Below are 11906 nucleotides of genomic sequence, written 5' to 3' on the forward strand. Positions count from 1 at the left end.
ATGTCGACTCCACTACCGCCGTTCGCGTTGGTGGAGTTCCGCAGTCGACAGGAGTGTGTTCGGGGATCGATATATCGCATCTAGATGAGACGCGATAGATCGATCCCCGAGCAATCGATTGGTACCCGCCGATACGGCCGGCAGTGAAGACGTCGCCTCAGTTTCACAATGCAGAGGTTAAACATAGTGCAGTTCCCACATGCAGAGTCTCAGGTTTTGGGAACGCTAAAGCCCTGCAAAACTAAATGAATCTACACTTTCTTTTAATAGCAGAAGCGATAACTGAGTCTGTTCTATCAATTGATCTCGTATCCATTAACAGAATTGTAAAATGTAGCGTCAGCTATGATCTCAGACCTCTGGCAGGGATATCTGAATGCTTTTAGTGAGTGGTATTTTGATAGCCGACAGCATTTGGCAGGAATCCTATGCCACCCAGCTTTCAAGAATATTTGTATTCACTCACATACTGAAGGGAAAAGCAGTCATCAGGGGAAAAAATATTACATATTTTCCTCAGTCATAGCTAATCAGTCTCAGTATTTTCTCTCTTCCACTGGCCAGGCAATGCATCAGTGTACAAGGTTTAAATTCCTAAACTAGTTTCCTGCTTTGTCTTTTCTTCCCTTTTTTCCTTCCTTCTTTTATCCCCGCTTCCCCCATGTAGACCTTACTGGTAAGGTAAGGTAACCCTTCCTCAGAATGGAAGATTTCCTAGAAGCTGATGGCACCTTTAAAATTAACTCTCATTTCTAGTGCTGGGGGCCCATTAATCCTAGGATTCTGAGCTGGGTTAGATGGCATAGTGGTGTAACAGCACAGCAGGTCTACACTAGCACCCTGCTGTAGAGCTGTGCTTATGACATAGAATATCAGGCTTGGAAGGGACCTCAGGAGGTCATCTAGTCCAATGCCCTGCTCAAAGCAGGACCAATTCCCAACTAAATCATCCCAGCCAGGGCTTTCTCAAGCCTGACTTTAAAAACTTCTAAGGCAGGAGATTCCACCACCTCCCTAGGTAGCACACTCCAGTGCTTCACCACCCTCCTAGTGAAATAGTGTTTCCTAATATCCAACCTAGACCTCCTCCACTGCAACTTGAGACCATTACTCCTTGTTCTGTCATCTGCTACCACTGAGAACAGTCTAGATCCATCCTCTTTGGAACCCCCTTTCAAGTACTTGAAAGCAGCTATCAAATCCCCCCTCATTCTTCTCTTCTGCAGACTGAACATTCCCAGTTCCCTCAGCTGCTCCTCATAACTCATGTGTTCCAGCCCCCTAATCATTTTTGTTGCCCTCCGCTGGGCTCTTTCCAATTTTTCCACATCCTTCTTGTAGTGTGAGGCCCAAAACTGGACACCGTACTCCAGATGAGGCCTCACCAAGGTCGAATAGAGGGGAATGATCACGTCCATCGATCTGCTGGCAATGGTGGGAGATTTTGAAGAAAGCAGTAATGTAGACAAGGCCTTCGGGATCAGGATCAGTTTGGGTCACAACTGCCAGTAAATTCAATGAAGCCCAAAATGTACAGAGATCCAAACAAGCCAACCGTGCTTGAAAAAGAAACCTCTGTCTAGAACACTGCACCTTCTTAAAAATGGCTGAAACAGGAATTATTTCAATAGGACATGCACAGGACCAATGCAGGCAACAAGTGCTGGGCTATAAGTCAGACATCCTCTGTGGGACTTTCTTGCTATTGCACTTACGTTGTTTGGAAAGGTGGATGCACCACTGCTGTGCTCCCTCGTGGCCAGGCACAGTCTAGCAGGGCTTTCCTGTCTCGTGCCCCGTGTCAATGGTCACTCCAAACCTGTGGTGGTCCACCTCTGCTGGCCATTTCAGGGGGTTAGTTCCACACTCCAGTCAGGGTAGTCAAGTGCCAAGTCCACATAAAATGATACCCAAAGTTCCAGCCTTTTCAGCTCCTTTTCTGGGTTCCGCCCGGGATCTTCAGTGCAGGCCACTCACAGAAACTCAAGACCTTCAAGTCCCACTCAGCCCCCTCCCCCAATACCCGGGCCCAGGCTCACCACTGTCACAAGAACTCTCATTTCCACCTGTCATGGTATTTCCTGAGCCTCTGCTCTGTACTGGTCTGCTGCAGTAAAAACCACCGTCACCTGTAGCCTTTGCACTAGCCCTACCCAGGGCTTTCCCTGCCTTGACTAGCACCCCCTGGCACCCTCAGCTTCCTTCCCAGGGCCCACGGCCTCTCAACTTCTTGGAACTGACAACTGCAAAGTTTGTTCTTGGTCTTATTTCAGAGCAGTGCTTCCTCCCTGCCCCAGGAGCCTGTCCCTTCCTGCAGCTCCTTCCCTCAGACCTCCAAATCGCAGTCCAAACCCCCTATAGGCTTTGCCATCACTGCCTCTTGGGCGTCACTGCCTCCAGCTTCTTCCTGGCACAGGACAACACACCTCTCACCCCAGCCTCCACTGCCCCCGAGCCTCTCTCTTGGCTCTGAGCCTCTAGTGCTGGCTCCAAGCCTCCCATGCAGCTCTCCACCTTTAGCCCAAAAGAGGAAAGAGACTCCCAGCTGAGTCCTCCCCACTGCTCTACACATCCTCCTTTCTGAAGCCCCAACTCCCTCCCAGCAAGGTTTGATCCCTAGTTATGCCTAATATATCTCCAGCTGCCACTCAGAAGCCTAATTGGGCTCAGGCTGCTGTTAACTCAGGATTAGCTAGGGTGGGGTTTATATATCCCATCATATACTGACTATAGGCCATTTTAAAGCCCCCCCCCCCCCCCCGCAATGATTAGCAGCTACTTCCAGTTCCTCTTATTCATGTGTATGATCAGTTATTGCTGTGTCTTAAAAAAGCAAAAACCACACATACCCCATAAACAAGGCACCGGTAGAACGTTACTACTGCAGCGATCGCTCACAAGCACCAGTTGTAAAGTCTTGGCATTAGGCTTTTAACAGCTCAGATTACACTGGTCTACAATTTTTGAGAAGTCGTCTGCTTCAGAGATAAAATGTGCTATTTATTATGTATTTTGATGTGCTGAATTCAAATATGACAATTAAAACAACTGATTGGCTACTGTTTCTAAGATATTTAAGTTTTTACATTTTATGTCTATGTATATTGTGTAGATAGTAGAGTTTTAATCATAAATTGTAAACCTAGGCCTTTTCATGTGTTTATGGTTGCTTTACATGATAATATTTCACCTGATAATATTTAACACTTTAAAAATCAGCAAAAGGGTTATATAAATAAAATTTATTATGAAACAAAAGGCAAAAAACTATTATGTACATAGTTTAGTCCTATTCAGTGTCTACTCGGCGCTTCTTGGCTTGTCTCTTGTATTCATTAAATGGAGCATCTCTTGTCACTGTCCAGCAATAGTCTGCAAGCATTGATGGGCTCCATTTGCCCTGATAGCCTGCCAGGAGATTCCACTGCTGTAGTCTGGAGCCCAACAGCTCTGCCTTACTCTTGGGTAGTTCCAAATCCCTGACAAGGTCATTCAGTTCAGAGGAGGAAGATGGGAGAAAATGTGGGTCCTGTGACATTGATGGTTCAGGACCAGAAGTTTCATTGTCTTCCTCTTCCTCGTCTGACTCAAGTGAGAAGGATTCTGGTGCATCAGGAACCGGCAGTCCTTCTCCGTGGGGTACTGGGCGTATAGCTGATGGAATGTTTGGATAACGCACAGTCCACTTTTTCTTCTTTGACACACCTTTCCCAACTGGAGGCACCATGCAGAAGTAACAATTGCTGGTATGATCTGTTGGCTCTCTCCAAATCATTGGCACTGCAAAAGGCATAGATTTCCTTTTCCTGTTCAACCACTGGCCAAGATTTGTTGCACAAGTGTTGCAGCATATGTGCGGGGCCCACCTCTTGTCCTGATCTTCAATTTTGCAGCCAAAAGAAAAGTGATAGACTTTCTTAACCATAGTGGTTATACTGCGCTTTTGTGATGCAAAAGTCACTTCACCACAAACATAGCAGAAGTTATCTGCACTGTTCACACAAGTACGAGGCCTCTCTGCTCACTTTGGCTAAACAGAAATGTGTCTCTTTGCAAAATCAAACACTGACAAATAAAAGAGCATGACACTGTATGATTTCTAGAGCTGATATAGGGCAATTTGTTCAGCAGAGTGATGTAAGCTTCGTTATGATTGCATCATCCATGACTTCTAGGAATAACATGATGCAATTCATATCATGTATGATGCAATACCAGCTTCTGATTGCATCATTCATTGTTTTGCCTAAAAAGCAAGTACTGTCCAAACCCAGTCATAGATTTATTCATAGATCCAGTCAAAGATGTATTTTAATCATTTCTGGTTTAAATTGAGATCCCTTCGCTTTATAACTCACTTATCCTCTGCCATTCCCAAGTCAAGGGTCGTATATACTGACCCAATAGCATATCTTGAAAACTAGAGCCAATCAACAATTTTAAGCATCATTTTCATTCTCAGTGACCCAGAATTAGTAAAATTGGACTACATTTATTTCAGAAGCATTTTGGCTGTAGAGCAGTGTTAGCAGGAGGGGATAAACTGCAACTGGCTGAGCATGGAGTGGGCTTGAAAGCTGCTTTCCAGGTAGTCAAATTAGCCAGAACCTAGAGGAACATTGTGTTTGAGACTCCTAGCAAGATTAAGATAATTTTAACAGATACTGACCGTTTTTAAATATCTACATCTCTACCTCAATATAACGCTGTCCTTGGGAGCCAAAAAATCTTATTGTGTTATAGGTGAAACTGCGTTATATCGAACTTGCTTTGATCCACTGGAGTACACAGCCCCACCGCCCCGGAGCACTGCTTTACTGTGTTATATCTGAATTCGTGTTATATCAGGTCATGTTATATCGGGGTAGAGGTGTATATATTTTCTTCCCACTTATTCTCACTTTCCCCCCTGAATTGTTCTTAGCTTCTGTACTTACTGGCAAAGCCTCCAACTGACTTCAACAGGCTTTTGATCAGGACCATACTGAAAACGGCTAGTAGTATTAGTTATATCCCTATAGAAGAACTAATTGTTCTTCTGCCCCATAACTCTTAAAAAACAATAATGAAAAAAGACAGCTTTATTAAGAAATTCCATGTAGAAGTGTTCGCAGCCTGACTCAGGCAAAGATGTGCCTAATCCTATCCTGCAGAATGAAGATGCTCTGAAGAGTGGTTATTTTGGATGTTGACTATTGGACTGGGCTCATCAGCCTCTTTTGTGGGCAGTATGCAGAGCTAAGGCAGTGAGTCAGGTCTTGAAAACGGGAGGTACTGATGTTACTATGGGGTAATGCTCGGACATTTTACCTCTGGACAGCTTGATTAAAAAATTAGGTTGGATTTCTAGGCCTGTCACAGCTCCTAGTGACCTCATTGGGATCTGGATCAGGCCCCGTATCACTAATGAACATTTTTCTACATTACTGAACGTTGCTGCCCATTTGGCAATTCCAGCTCGGGTACGGTCCAGACTGAAAGGTCAGGGAGGGGAGGGAGGTGGAAATATTGCTTACTGCCAAACTGCTATTCTTGCCTGGCCAGCACCATTACTTCATCGCTTTCAGGATTACATACCTAATTGCTTCTTAAAGGGACACTATATTATTTTAAAATTGATGGCCAACATCATCAAGTGACCTCAAGTTTGGGGTGCTCAGGGTAAGTGGAACAGAAAGGTGGTTTGGAGCCAGTCCTCACCCTCTACCCCCCTTTCTTCAATACAGTCTAAATTCAGTATAGCTTAGGATCCATTCCCAAATGGTTAAAGCAATAGGGAGCAGTCCATGAAATTGTGCTATGTCAAATATTTCACTCTTCTGTTTGCACCCCACCCTCTTCTTGATAAAAATACAATGAGGCCTTTTTATAGCAGCCATAGATGAGAAAGCCAATTTATTTCTTTGTCCCTTATAAGCGTATGTGCACCAGGCTCTGCCTGACCGCGGAGTAGCGACTGGCAGGTCTACTGTGCTATGGGAGAAAAGAAACAAGAGCAGGAGATCTTTGGGGAAGGGGGTGCCGCCTACTTCTAGTTTAATCATGGGGGTTCACTTGCAAACGCAGCTGCACAGAAAAACACCTTCTGCAAGGGCACAATGCATCCAGCTGCCTCCAAGCTAATTCCATTGTGTAGTCTCCCCCTTTGTAGCTGCCGGGCTGCTTCTAAAACATACAAAACAAGGGAAACGAATTTGGAATTCTCAGCTGACTCCCAAGTAGACCTCATGGATGCTGCTGGGCTGGCGCCTGTGGCTGGGCCTGATCCAAAGCCTGTTGAAATCAATGAAAAGACTCACCCTCACTTCCTTGCGGTACACCTGATCCAAAGGCCACAGAACTAAGCAAAAAAGCTCCACTAGGAATACGGGGAAGTGAGGAATAAATGTTTGTTAAATATGAAAGGCCAGTTGATGGGGAAGAATTACTGTCATATTTCTGGGAAGGTTTCATAAGCAATATGGGGGGGAGGGATAGCTCAGTGGTTTGAACATTGGCCTGCTAAACCCAGGGTTGTGAGCTTAATCCTTGAGGGGCCACTTAGGGATCTGGGGCAAAAATCAGTACCTGGTCCTGCTAGTGAAGGCAGGGGGCTGGACTTGATGACCTTTCAAGGCCCCTTCCAGTTCTAGGACATATGTATATCTCCAATTATAAAATAATAATAATTAAAAAACCCATAAAAATCCTAAATTACTGGAGAAACAACACTTGTCCATGTCCTTCCTTAGTGCAGTGCTATTAGAATCATAGAAGACTAGGGTTGGAAGAGACCTCAGGAGGTCATCTAGTCCAGCCTGTTCACTAAGGGTTCAGTCATGCACTTGGGATCTCCCCTCCCTTCTGGCAGAAAGTGGGGCTCAGGGGGCTTTGCTTTCTCTGCAGCAGCATTTCCCCTCCTATATCCTGCAGACAGCTCTGTGGGGAAATATGTGGGGAGGCTGGGAGCAACGCACACTAGCTCTGCAGAGATTCAGCCAGAGGGACTTTTTCTAAGCTCCCTTCCATGCTGGAGAGCCCCCACTCTAATGGGTCCCAGAGCAGCCGGTAGCAGGGAGGGTTATAGGCAGAGCTCCAGCTTAAGGAAGAATATGCTGGGGTGACCCTGGAGGTCTATGGTCAGAACCTTCGCGTGTCTCAGGGGAGGATGGTAACTAGAGAAGGGGATCCTTGCAGCGGGTCCTGTGCCTCCCCAGACATTGCCACCACCCAGGGGAAGCATCTAGCCTCAAAGTTACTTCAGTCGCCAGTCAGCTGGGAATGCCACTTCTACAAATTAGTGTTTTCCTATCAGCCCTTACTTGCAGCCTAGAATAGCTGCTGCTGGCTCCAGGAATCTGAATCCCTGCAGGCAGTAGTGTCCAAAGCACAGGCTAGCAGGCTGCAAAGGCAGCAGTTGTGAGCTCTGTATGCAGGCCGTCCCTAGGAGGGTGCGAGGCCTGGGGCCCGGGCGCAGAGTTTCTAATGTGCCGGGGGGTGCTCTGCCCAGGCCCCGCCCCCACCCTTCTTCCTACCCCGGCTCCACCCCATCTCTTCCCACCTCCTCATCTCGCTCGCTCGCCCACCTGACCTCCTGGCCAACCTCCTGCAGAGCCCCCCAAAGCGCAGGGCCCAGGACAGTCTCTCTGATTCGCTGTACCCCAGGGACGGCTCTGCCTGTGCATGATGAACAGACACCTCAAGGTGCACACATAAAACCAGAGCTAAGGTAAGGCTGGAGCCAGGGCTCAGATCCAAGGGCTACTGATTTGCCCCTCCACCTGGGTCTGCCATTGTGTGCAGGCAGGCCATAGAGCTCTCCCTAACCCTCCAGTCGGGCCACAGGGCCTGGCCCTACCTTGCCACAGGGGGCAGAAGTGACTCAGTGTTTTTATTTTCTGATATTGAAGGGTTAGGAGCTAAAGACCTTGGCACCGATTCTGAGCAGCATGTCTCAGGAGGTGCAGCCTGGTGGGGGGCTGGGGCAAAAGTGGCTTTACACCAACTTTCCATGTCTTACGTCCTGGGCCCCCGAGGCTGCTCTTCCTTAAAGCTGTTTCCCACAGCCTATTAGAAGCCAGAGTTTACTAGTCACAGCCGTCCCTAGCAAGGCCTTACCCGGGGACTGTGCACTGTGAACACTTTCACAAAACAAATATTAACAGACTTGCAATAAACTAGGCAAAGTTGACAACACTGGGACCCTCCTAAATCACCTGAAATCTGGTCTGCATTGGGTTAGTTTAAATAGACAAAAACCCTTATAAAATGTGTTTAAAAACAAACCTATAGTTCTTTAAACCAGAGCAAGTCTCTGGGTAGAAGAGGCCTAACACTGCTTTAACCTGCATTTCTAGGTCCGGGCCTCATTCTCCGATGCCCTGCTCAGATATTTACACCAATGCAAGAGGAGTGCAAATGCTACCACGTCAGCACTGGCAGAGGCTTGCCCTCACTTTGTGTGGGTGTGAAGGGTAGCAATGGAGACTCAAATTCTGCTTTGGCTTTCAGAAGAGGTGCCAGTGTCTTAGATCTCATGCTTTCTCCAACGGCTCTGCTGCAGAACAGCACAAAATAATCTAGCTACAAAGTGATCTGACGAGGTCCATTTCCTTCCCCTGAAAAAGAGAATCATCTTTATCTATCTATCGAATCCTTTGTAACTTGTTTATTTTAAATTCCCCATCACACAGAACAGGGCCGGGGCTCTGGAGTCTGCAGTACCTTTCAGAGTTGCATTTATTTCAGTGTAACAACCTAACAGCAGCTCACAGCTGAGCCAGCTGTAAATTGTATTGATTCACATATTCGGGGCAGAAGACAAATGGGAAGAGGATTTAGTTTCTGTCTCTTATGTAGAGATGCAGAAGGTGGCTACTAGTAACAATCACGTTCTAATGCCTCTAGTAAGCAGAACAGATCCTACGTGAACGGAGTTTTGCTCTTTTAATCATGCTCTAAAGTTCAGAACTATCAAAACTAGAAAACAAAAAAAGTGTTATGCAAATACGATGAGATTTGATTCCATGCAGCAATATTTTGATATTTGGAGCTGAAACTATACTGGTGTAGTTAAAGTGGTAGCACTCCTCTGGTGTGTACACACTCATACCAATACAAAGGTGAGGATAATAGTATAGCTTATTCCTGTACAGAAGGGAAGGAAGCTATACCAGTATAAGGCACCTTCCATGCTAGAATTGTACCAGTACAATTATTGGGGAAAAACTAAAAACAACCCTAACCAAAATACTTATACTGGTACAAAACCTGTGTGTAGAGTGGGCCTCAGACATTTCACTATCGGAGCTAGGTGGAGCGTTGGTCTGAGCCAGCATGGCACTTCCTATATTCCTAAACTGAGCAAAACAAGTACAATTGTTGTCATGGAGTGACAGGTTCCTCCTACCAAATATAAACTTCTATATAAAATGTATTTCAGGCAAAAATGTTGCACATACCAGATTTTCATTCCCATTGTTACTACCATTTTTACATTTCCAGCACTGATTCAACATCATCTCAGTAAGTTAAATGTGAACAAAAATGTAATGCAATTGTCATTGTGAAATATTTGCAGGACAACACCAAAGTTACACCGCTAACATAGCTTTCGCGTTACCATTCTTTTAGGTTCCCTAGAATATTTTCCATACCATTTGTCTTAGTCAAGATTCCGTCTGATTTTAATAGTTATAAATATATACCTGCCACAAAACTGCTGCCCCATAGCTGGATGTGGCATTGCAGTAGCTGTGCTTCCTTTTTCCTCTCGTGTTCTTCAGCCTGTTCTGGCCACAGGGGTGGCCCGACTATGACACTTTCAAGAGTCTGACTCCGTCTGGGACCACAGAGCCCTTTAACGCGTCAAAGAGAAACATAACTATCCTCAGCCCCAGTTAGGCTCATCTGGCCATCCTGTTCCCATGCAGGTAAGCCTTATCCATCACCAACATCCTCATTCCATGCCATAGTCAGGGCCAGACAGTTCTCTGCCTTCCCAAGGGTCCAGGGTCCCTCAGCAGCTCCTGATCTTTCTGCTGGCTCACCTCAGGGGCAGCCTGTCCATTGTTCTCCATGTCTGCTGAAGGTAGGACAAGAAGTAATGGGCTCGATCTCTAGCAAAGGAGGTTTATGTTAAATATTAGGAGACACTTTCTAACTAGAAAGCTAGGTATGCTCTGGAATGGGCTTCCTATGGAGGCTGTGGAATTTCCATCATTAGAGCTTTTTAAGAACAGGCTAGACAAACATCTGCCAGGGCTGGTCTAGGTTTACTTGGTCCTTAGCAGATAAAGCTGGCTTTGATGACCACTTGAGGTCCCTTCCAGCCCTACATTTCTGTGATTCTCCAGCCTTCTATCATCTCACTTCCCAGAGGGAGGGAGCACACTACCTACTCACAGACTCCTAGACTTTAAGGTCAGAAGGGACCAATGTGATCATCTAATCTGACCTTCTGCACAAAGCAGGCCACAGAATCCAACCCACCCATTTCTATAACAAACTCCTAACCTATGTCCGAGTTACTGAAGTCCTCAAATTGTGGTTTGAAGACCTCAAGCTGCAGAGAATCCACCAGCAAGTGACCCATGCCCCACGCTACAGAGGAAGGCGAAAAACCTCCAAGGCCTCTGCCAATCTGCCCCGGAGGAAAATTCCTTCCCAACCCCAAATATGGCGATCAGCTAAACCTTGAGCATGTGGGCAAGACTCACTAGCCAGCAGGAAAGAATTCTCTGCAGTAACTCAGATCCCATCCCATCCAACATCCCATCACCGCCCACATGGCATACTTATCTACTGATAATCAAAGATCAATTGCCAAAATTAAGCTATCCCATCATACCATCCCTTCCATAAACTTATCAAGCTTAGTCTTGAAGCCAGATGTCTTTTGCCCCTACTACTCCCCTTGGAAGGCTGTTCCAGAACTTCACTCCTCTAATGGTTAGAAACCTTCATCTAATTTCAAGTCTGAACTTCCTAGTGTCCAGTTTATACACATTTGTTTTTGTGTCTACATTGGTACTAAGCTTAAATAATTCCTCTCCCTCCCTAATATTAATCCCTCTGATATATTTATAAAGAACAAGCATATCGCCCCTCAGCCTTCTTTTGGTTAGGCTAAACAAGCCAAGCTCTTTGAATCTCCTTTCATAAGACAGGCTTTCCATTCCTCGGATCATCCTAGTAGCCCATCTCTGAACCTGTTCCCGTTTGAATTCATCCTTAAACATGGGAGACCAGAACTGCACACAGTATTCCAGGTGAGGTCTCACCAGTGCCTTATATAACAGTACTAACACTTCCTTATCTTTGCTGGAAATACCTCGCCTGATGCATCCTAAAACTGCATTAGCTTTTTTAACGGCCATATCACATTGGCGGCTCATAGTCATCCTGCAATCAACTAATACTCCAAGGTCCTTCTCTTCCTCTGTTGCTTCCAACTGATGCGTCCCCAATGTATATCTAAAATTCTTATTATTAATCCCTAAGTGCATGACCTTGCACTTTTCACTATTAAATTTCATCCTATTACTATTACTCCAGTTTACAAGGTCATCCAGATCTTCCTGTATGATATCCCGGTCCTTCTCTGTGTTAGCAATACCCCCCAGTCTTGTGTCATCCGCAAACTTTATTAGCACATTCCCGCTTTTTGTGCCAAGGTCAGTAATAAAAAGGTTAAATAAGATTGGTCCCAAAACCGATCCTTGAGGAACTCCACTAGTAACCTCCTTCCAGCCTGACAGTCCACCCTTCAGCACTACCTGTTGTAGTCTCCCCTTTAACCAGTTCCTTATCCACCTTTCAATTTTCATATTGATCCCCATCTTTTCCAATTTAACTAATAATTCCCCATGTGGAACCGTGCCAAATGCCTTACTGAAATCGAGGTAAATTAGGTCTACTGCATTTCC

This window comes from Gopherus evgoodei, chromosome 11 (assembly GCF_007399415.2).
Source record: "Gopherus evgoodei ecotype Sinaloan lineage chromosome 11, rGopEvg1_v1.p, whole genome shotgun sequence".
NCBI lineage: Eukaryota > Metazoa > Chordata > Testudines > Testudinidae > Gopherus > Gopherus evgoodei.